This window comes from Hermetia illucens, chromosome 4 (genome assembly GCF_905115235.1).
Source record: "Hermetia illucens chromosome 4, iHerIll2.2.curated.20191125, whole genome shotgun sequence".
NCBI lineage: Eukaryota > Metazoa > Arthropoda > Insecta > Diptera > Stratiomyidae > Hermetia > Hermetia illucens.
Window position 1 is genome coordinate 45,510,238 of NC_051852.1, and position 9,008 is coordinate 45,519,245.

The following is a 9,008-nucleotide window of genomic DNA, read 5'->3' on the forward strand; positions in this document are numbered from 1 at the left end:
GGGATATAAGCGTTTAAAGTTTTTCCCCAGATTCCTCGAAAAATCTGAAATTTTCCTGGCACCTAGACACCACAGCCTATATACCATTTTGAAGCTTCAGACCCTCTACCAATAGTAGTGATCACAAATTAAGCTCCTTTTTGCGAAATTCTCAATATTAAATTATATTAAGATATAAGCGTTTAAAGTTTTTCCCCAGATTCCTCGAAAAATCTGAAATTTTCCTGGCACCTAGACCCCACAACCTATATACCATTTTGAAGCTCAGACCCTCTATCCAATAGTAGTGATCACAAATTAAGCTCCTTTTTGCGAAAATTCTCAATATTAACGGGGATATAATGCGTTTAAAGTTTTTCCCCAGATTCCTCGAAAAATCTGAAATTTTCCTGGCACCTAGACCCCACAACCTATATACCATTTTGAAGTTCAGACCCTCTACCAACAGTAGTGATCACAAATTAAGCTCCTTTTTGCGAAATTCTCAATATTAACGGAGATATAAGCGTTTAAAGTTTTTCCCCAGATTCCTCCGAAAAATCTGAAATTTTCATGGCACCTAGACCCCACAACCTATATACCATTTTGAAGTTCAGACCCTCTATCAATAGTAGTGATCACAATTAAGCTCCTTTTTGCAAATTCTCAATATTAACGGGGATATATGCGTTTAAAGTTTTTCCCCAGATTCCTACGAAAAATCTGAAATTTTCCTGGCACCGAGACCCCACAACCTATATACCATTGTGAAGCTTCAGACCCTCTACCAAGTAGTAGTGATCACAAATTAAGCTCCTTTTTGCGAAATTCTCAATATTAACGGAGATATAAGCGTTTAAAGTTTTTCCCCAGATTCCTCGAAAAATCTGAAATTTTCCTGGCACCTAGACCCCACAACCTATATACCATTTTGAAGTTCAGACCCTCTATCCAATAGTAGGTGATCACAAATTAAGCTCCTTTTTGCGAAATTCTCAATATTAACGGAGATACAAGCGTTTAAAGTTTTTCCCCAGATTCCTCGAAAAATCTGAAATTTTCCTGGCACCTAGACCCCACAACCTATATACCATTTTGAAGCTCAGACCCTCTACCAATAGTAGTGATCACAAATTAAGCTCCTTTTTGCGAAATTCTCAATATTAACGGAGATATAAGCGTTTAAAGTTTTTCCCCAGATTCCTCGAAAAATCTGAAATTTTCCTGGCACCTAGACCCCACAACCTATATACCATTTTGAAGCTCAGACCCTCTACTCAATAGTAGTGATCACAAATTAAGCTCCTTTTTGCGAAATTCTCAATATTAACGGAGATATAAGCGTTTAAAGTTTTTCCCCAGATTCCTCGAAAATCTGAAATTTTCCTGGCACCTAGACCCCACAACCTATATACCATTTTGAAGCTCAGACCCTCTACCAATAGTAGTGATCACAAATTAAGCTCCTTTTTGCGAAATTCTCAATATTAACGGAGATATAAGCGTTTAAAGTTTTTCCCCAGATTCCTCGAAAAATCTGAAATTTTCCTGGCACCTAGACCCCACAACCTATATACCATTTTGAAGTTCAGACCCTCTACCAATAGGTAGTGATCACAAATTAAGCTCCTTTTTGCGAAATTCTCAATATTAACGGAGATATAAGCGTTTAAAGTTTTTGCCCAGATTCCTCGAAAAATCTGAAATTTTCCTGGCACCTAGACCCCACAACCTATATACCATTTTGAAGCTCAGACCCTCTACCAATAGTAGTGATCACAAATTAAGCTCCTTTTTGCGAAATCCTCAATATTAACGGAGATATAAGCTTTTAAAGTTTTTCCCCAGATTCCTCGAAAAATCTGAAATTTTCCTGGCACCTAGACCCCACAACCTATATACCATTTTGAAGCTCAGACCCTCTACCAATAGTAGTGATCATAAATTAAGCTTCTTTTTGCGAAATTCTCAATATTAACGGAGATATAAGCGTTTAAAGTTTTTCCCCAGATTCCTCAAAAATCTGAAATTTTCCTGGCACCTAGACCACACAACCTATATACCATTTTGAAGTTCAGACCCTCTACCAATAGTAGTGATCAGAATTAAGCTTCTTTTTGCGAAATTCTCAATATTAACGGAGATATAAGCGTTTAAAGTTTTTCCCCAGACTCCTCGAAAAATCAGAAATTTTCCTGGAACCTGGACCCCACAACCTATATACCATTTTGAAGTTCAGACCCTCTACCAATAGTAGTGATCACAAATTAAGCTCCTTTTTGCGAAATTCTAAATATTAACGGAGATATAAGCGTTTAAAGTTTTTCCCCAGATTCCTCCAAAAATCTGAAATTTTTCTGGCACCTAGACCCCACAACCTATATACCATTTTGAAGCTCAGACCCTCTACCAATAGCAGTGATCACAAATTAAGCTCCTTTCTGCGAAATTCTCAATATTAACGGAGATATAAGCGTTTAAAGTTTTTCCCCAGATTCCTCGAAAAATCTGAAATTTTCCTGGCACCTAGACCACACAACCTATATACCATTTTGAAGTTCAGACCCTCTACCAATAATAGTGATCACAAATTAAGCTCCTTTTTGCGAAATTCTCAATATTAACGGAGATATAAGCGTTTAAAGTTTTTCCCCAGATTCCTCGAAAAATCTGAAATTTTCCTGGCACCTAGACCCCACAACCTATATACCATTTTGAAGTTCAGACCCTCTACCAATAGTAGTGATCACAAATTAAGCTCCTTTTTGCGAAATTCTCAATATTAACGCAGATATAAGCGTTTAAAGTTTTTCCCCAGATTCCTCGAAAAATCTGAAATTTTCCTGGCACCTAGACCCCACAACCTATATACCATTTTGAAGTTCAGACCCTCTACCAATAGTAGTGATCACAAATTAAGCTCCTTTTTGCGAAATTCTCAATATTAACGGAGATATAAGCGTTTAAAGTTTTTCCCCAGATTCCTCGAAAAATCTGAAATTTTCCTGGCACCTAGACCCCACAACCTATATACCTATTTTGAAGCTCAGACCCTCTACCAATAGTAGTGATCACAAATTAAGCTCCTTTTTGCAAAATTCTCAATATTAACGGAGATATAAGCGTTTAAAGTTTTTCCCCAGATTCCTCGAAAAATCTGAAATTTTCCTGGCACCTAGACCCCACAACCTATATACCATTTTGAAGCTCAGACCCTCTACCAATAGTAGTGATCACAAATTAAGCTCCTTTTTGCAAAATTCTCAATATTAACGGAGATATAAGCGTTTAAAGTTTTTCCCCAGATTCCTCGAAAAATCTGAAATTTTCCTGGCACCTAGACCCCACAACCTATATACCTATTTTGAAGCTCAGACCCTCTACCAATAGTAGTGATCACAAATTAAGCTCCTTTTTGCGAAATTCTCAATATTAACGGAGATATAAGCGTTTAAAGTTTTTCCCCAGATTCCTCCGAAAAATCTGAAATTTTCCTGGCACCTAGACCCCACAACCTATATACCATTTTGAAGTTCAGACCCTCTACCAATACTAGTGATCACAAATTAAGCTCCTTTTTGCGAAATTCTCAATATTAACGGAGATATAAGCGTTTAAAGTTTTTCCCCAGATTCCTCGAAAAATCTGATATTTTCCTGGCACCTAGGCCCCACAACCTATATACCATTTTGAAGCTCAGACCCTCTACCAATAGTAGTGATCACAAATTAAGCTCCTTTTTGCGAAATTCTCAATATTAACGGAGATATAAGCGTTTAAAGTTTTTCCCCAGATTCCTCGAAAAATCTGAAATTTTCCTGGCACCTAGACCCCACAACCTATATACCATTTTGAAGTTCAGACCCTCTACCAATAGTAGTGATCACAAATTAAGCTCCTTTTTGCGAAATTCTCAATATTAACGGAGATATAAGCGTTTAAAGTTTTCCCCAGATTCCTCGAAAAATCTGAAATTTTCCTGGCACCTAGACCCCACAACCTATATACCATTTTGAAGTTCAGACCCTCTACCAATAGTAGTGATCACAAATTAAGCTCCTTTTTGCGAAATTCTCAATGTTAACGGAGATATAAGCGTTTAAAATTTTTCCCCAGATTCCTCGAAAAATCTGAAATTTTCCTGGCACCTGGACCCCACAACCTATATACCATTTTGAAGTTCAGGACCCCACAACCTATATACCATTTTGAAGTTCAGGCCCTCTACCAATAGTAGTGATCACAAATTAAGCTCCTTTTTGCGAAATTCTCAATATTAACGGAGATATAAGCGTTTAAAGTTTTCCCCAGATTCCTCGAAAAATCTGAAATTTTCCTGGCACCTAGACCCCACAACCTATATACCATTTTGAAGTTCAGACCCTCTACCAATAGTAGTGATCACAAATTAAGCTCCTTTTTGCGAAACTCTCAATATTAACGGAGATATAAGCGTTTAAAGTTTTCCCCCAGATTCCTCGAAAAATCTGAAATTTTCCTGGCACCTAGACCCCACAACCTAGATACCATTTTGAAGTTCAGACCCTCTACCAATAGTAGTGATCACAAATTAAGCTCCTTTTTGCGAAATTCTCAATATTAACGGAGATATAAGCGTTTAAAGTTTTTCCCCAGGTTCCTCGAAAAATCTGAAATTTTCCTGGCACCTAGACCCCACAACCTATATACCATTTTGAAGTTCAGACCCTCTACCAATAGTAGTGATCACAAATTAAGCTCCTTTTTGCAAAATTCTCAATATTAACGGAGATATAAGCGTTTGAAGTTTTTCCCCAGATTCCTCGAAAAATCTGAAATTTTCTATTCCTGGCACCTAGACCCCGCAACCTATATACCATTTTGAAGTTCAGACCCTCTACCAATAGTAGTGATCACAAATTAAGCTCCTTTTTGCGAAATTCTCAATATTAACGGAGATATAAGCGTTTAAAGTTTTTCCCCAGGTTCCTCGAAAAATCTGAAATTTTCCTGGCACCTAGACCCCACAACCTATATACCATTTTGAAGTTCAGACCCTCTACCAATAGTAGTGATCACAAATGAAGCTCCTTTTTGCAAAATTCTCAATATTAACGGAGATATAAGCGTTTAAAGTTTTTCCCCAGATTCCTCGAAAAATCTGAAATTTTCCTGGCACCTAGACCCCACAACCTATATACCATTTTGAAGTTCAGACCCTCTACCAATAGTAGTGATCACAAATTAAGCTCCTTTTTGCGAAACTCTCAATATTAACGGAGATATAAGCGTTTAAAGTTTTTCCCCCAGATTCCTCGAAAAATCTGAAATTTTCCTGGCACCTAGACCCCACAACCTATATACCATTTTGAAGTTCAGACCCTCTACCAATAGTAGTGATCACAAATTAAGCTCCTTTTTGCGAAATTCTCAATGTTAACGGAGATATAAGCGTTTAAAGTTTTTCCCCAGATTCCTCGAAAAATCTGAAGTTTTCCTGGCACCTAGACCCCACAACCTATATACCATTTTGAAGCTCAGACCCTCTACCAATAGTAGTGATCACAAATTAAGCTCCTTTTTGCGAAGTTCTCAATATTAACGGAGATATAAGCGTTTAAAGTTTTTCCCCAGATTCCTCGAAAAATCTGAAATTTTCCTGGCACCTAAACCCCACAACCTATATACCATTTTGAAGTTCAGACCCTCTACCAATAGTAGTGATCACAAATTAAGCTCCTTTTTGCGAAATTCTCAATATTAACGGAGATATAAGCGTTTAAAGTTTTTCCCCAGATTCCTCGAAAAATCTGAAATTTTCCTGGGACCTAAACCCCACAACCTATATACCATTTTGAAGCTCAGACCCTCTACCAATAGCAGTGATCACAAATTAAGCTCCTTTTTGCGAAATTCTCAATATTAACGGAGATATAAGCGTTTAAAGTTTTTCCCCAGATTCCTCGAAAAATCTGAAATTTTCCTGGCACCTAGACCCCACAACCTATATACCATTTTGAAGCTTGCTTCAGGGCGTCTGCCCATATCCGTGCGGAACCACCGTGAAGTATTGCCTGAGAGCGGGTTCAGTCCTGAACTCGCGTGCAAATGGGGCTCCTTTTTAAGTCATCATGGTATCATTTACCAAGATTCAATTAGATTTAAGATTCTCATGTTCATCTTTAAAACGTTTTCTTCATAAACCTCGGAAAATAGATTATTACGTTCCCGGGTCGTCAGATGCTCATCCAGCCCGAGAAGTGCATTTGTTTACTACTAATCAGATGATCAGGAGATAGTAGGGACAATTCCTATAATGATGGACATGCTTCACCTGAATTTGCCCCAAAAAGGCATCCGTTTATTCGCAACGTTGGCGAATAACGTTGGCTGTAAAATAAAATAAAGTATTTCATCCTGGCCACGGGTAATCTATATATATACCTTGCTTCCTCAACACTAGGCTCCATTTTTGTTCATTCTTGCAATTTTCTTCCGTACATAATATTATAATATTTAAAGATCCACTACAAGACGGTCTTAAGGCCACTAATTCCGGTATTAATGATGTTTTTTCTGTTTGATGATGTCCTAATATCGCACCTCTAGTCAAATCGACCACTACTATCACATCGACCGTGAATCCAGCTCGCCAAAACCGGTGCTGCTGCTTCAATGGTACTCTCGCTACATTGGAGCCGAGAACAGGCTATAGAATGTAGCCACAATCTTCCCTCATGGTATCTTAATGATCGAACGACTGATATGAAGAAGCTATTCTCGATGGTTTTGGGGTACCCGTAGTTACTACCGAGTGGAGTACACGTCCCCACCCAACATATATGTATGATTCAAAAGTGAATCCATTGAAACTGGTTAATTGATTGGTTTTAACAAAAGCAATCAAAATTAAGCTATTTTTTTATTTTACACTCCTAGCTCATGAGCCACTATATTTTTATTAATTGTAGCTGCTGTCAAGGGCGGAATCTGAAAGTTTTGTTTAGAACTTCGTCCAATCCCATCTCAATATCAAACACTTATTAACGCTGCATTATGTATCACTAACCCATAACGGTATGAATTCATGCCAAGCTTCCCATAATGACAAGTGGCACAGCCTAAATGTTGCTACACGACAAACCAATCTTTTTGTTAGATCCTAATGTCGGATTCACATGCTTGCCAAGCCTCAACAAACCAACATTCACGTCAAACATGATGATAGAGTCTGGCTTGGTTTGTGTAGGTTTGCAAGCAATTGCAATCGATCCTGCCAAGTGTCGATTTTTGGCATAAATGAAAGAAAATTCACCGCAACCGCGTGGTATGCATTCACACGTTTCACCATAAGATAGAAAGCAAGTAACTGATGCATGGAGTCACCTTGGCAAAACCTGCCCGTCATACTTGCCGGTTCAGAGCAAAGTAACCCACTAGCAAGTGTGTGGATGGCGAAAATCAAGTCAAACGTTTGTGGAGGTTTGTAAAAGTATTATGGGCTTTCTAACTGGTCACACACTATTCACCAACTGGGCATATGTTCAAAATGATGCGTGCCCCTCCAGAATTCACAGAGCACTTACTAGATGAATGCCCAGCCTATACGGATCAGATTTTAGATCTTTAATGCTGATGTGCTCCAATTACAGCGGGTAGCACCACATTTAACGGATATCCTGCGATGCATAACCGTGTCTGGAATATTTTGTTAGACGTAGGAATCGAGTACAATGGATTTGAGTGCTCACCTCCACCTGAAACACAATATTCCTATGTAGAAATAATGTCGCCACGCCTTTTTCACAGCTCACATGCATGAGATGAACGAAGTGGCTTTTGCCTTCCGATTATCCCACTACAAAGAGCTCTGTGATAGAATGAACACTTATATTGGAACAAGGCAGCGAATGAGAACTGTAATGACTAGTTAAAAGCTATACGCTGAAAGGAACTCCTGTCTGAGTCTGAGAGTAATTATGCGATGTTTCCAACGATTAATTATCTGAAATAATAAAAAACTTGTTTCTTTTCCGTTGCTAACAGTTAGCACTGATGAAGGGAACAAGTGGTTCCCGAAATATCGGTTTTTGCAAGAATAAATATCCACACAAACGAAAAAGAAACAAGTTTTTTATTATTTCAGATCCTGCCTGAGATTCCAGGAAGTTATCCCTACCGCTGTGTTGAGTGAAAATCTTCATCAAATAGTCAACAATTTTTCCCCCTTTCTTCCTCGGGAGAGGACGAGTGTTGTTGGATTAATAATGAAGCATGGGGAAAGTTGGCTTGAATCACGTATTTTTTAATGCAAGCAATTGGACGATATTTTTTGGATAGCGTTTATTTTGGTAAGCATATACCGATTTTTGAGAAGACTTGTTTCCGGAATATCGGCATATGCGTACACGAAAAAAGAGACATCTAATTATTTACATAATTTAATCGCTACAAGCACCGGAAAAATACACTCGGTTCCGCCTTTTCTGTTCCCCAATGGTCCATCCTCATTCCGTTGTTTAATTCTAACCGAAGATTGAAATTTCATGTCTCTTTTACAATGTTGATTATCCGTATCCCGCTATTTCAGTTTTTGAGATGGTCACATTAACCATCTAATCATTTTCGAAAATATTATAAATGCTCGACTCCATCATACATTTCAAGCTCTCAACAGCTAAATGCTCCCTTAACTCCAAAATACATCATCATTTCTTGCTGTAAAGGAGGCGTTTGACATCGAAGCCAGTATTAAAAGTAAGTGAAGCTTTTTGTATCATAACTAGCGCTTGAAAACGGTAAAAATTGCAGGTGGACCTGCTAAATATCGATCTAAGCAACAAATTTGTGAATATAATCGCTGCTTATCGATCCTACCGCAATTTAAGCTAATCATCTGTATGCCCAAGCTTGTATTGCTGAAGCAATCCACCATATAGAGAATTAGTCTCACTTATCATACTACACAACATATCACAAACAATCATACTTGGTAGTACTCCCCAGGAATATACAAGAATTTATAAGGAGCACTGATCTGTTAAAGATGA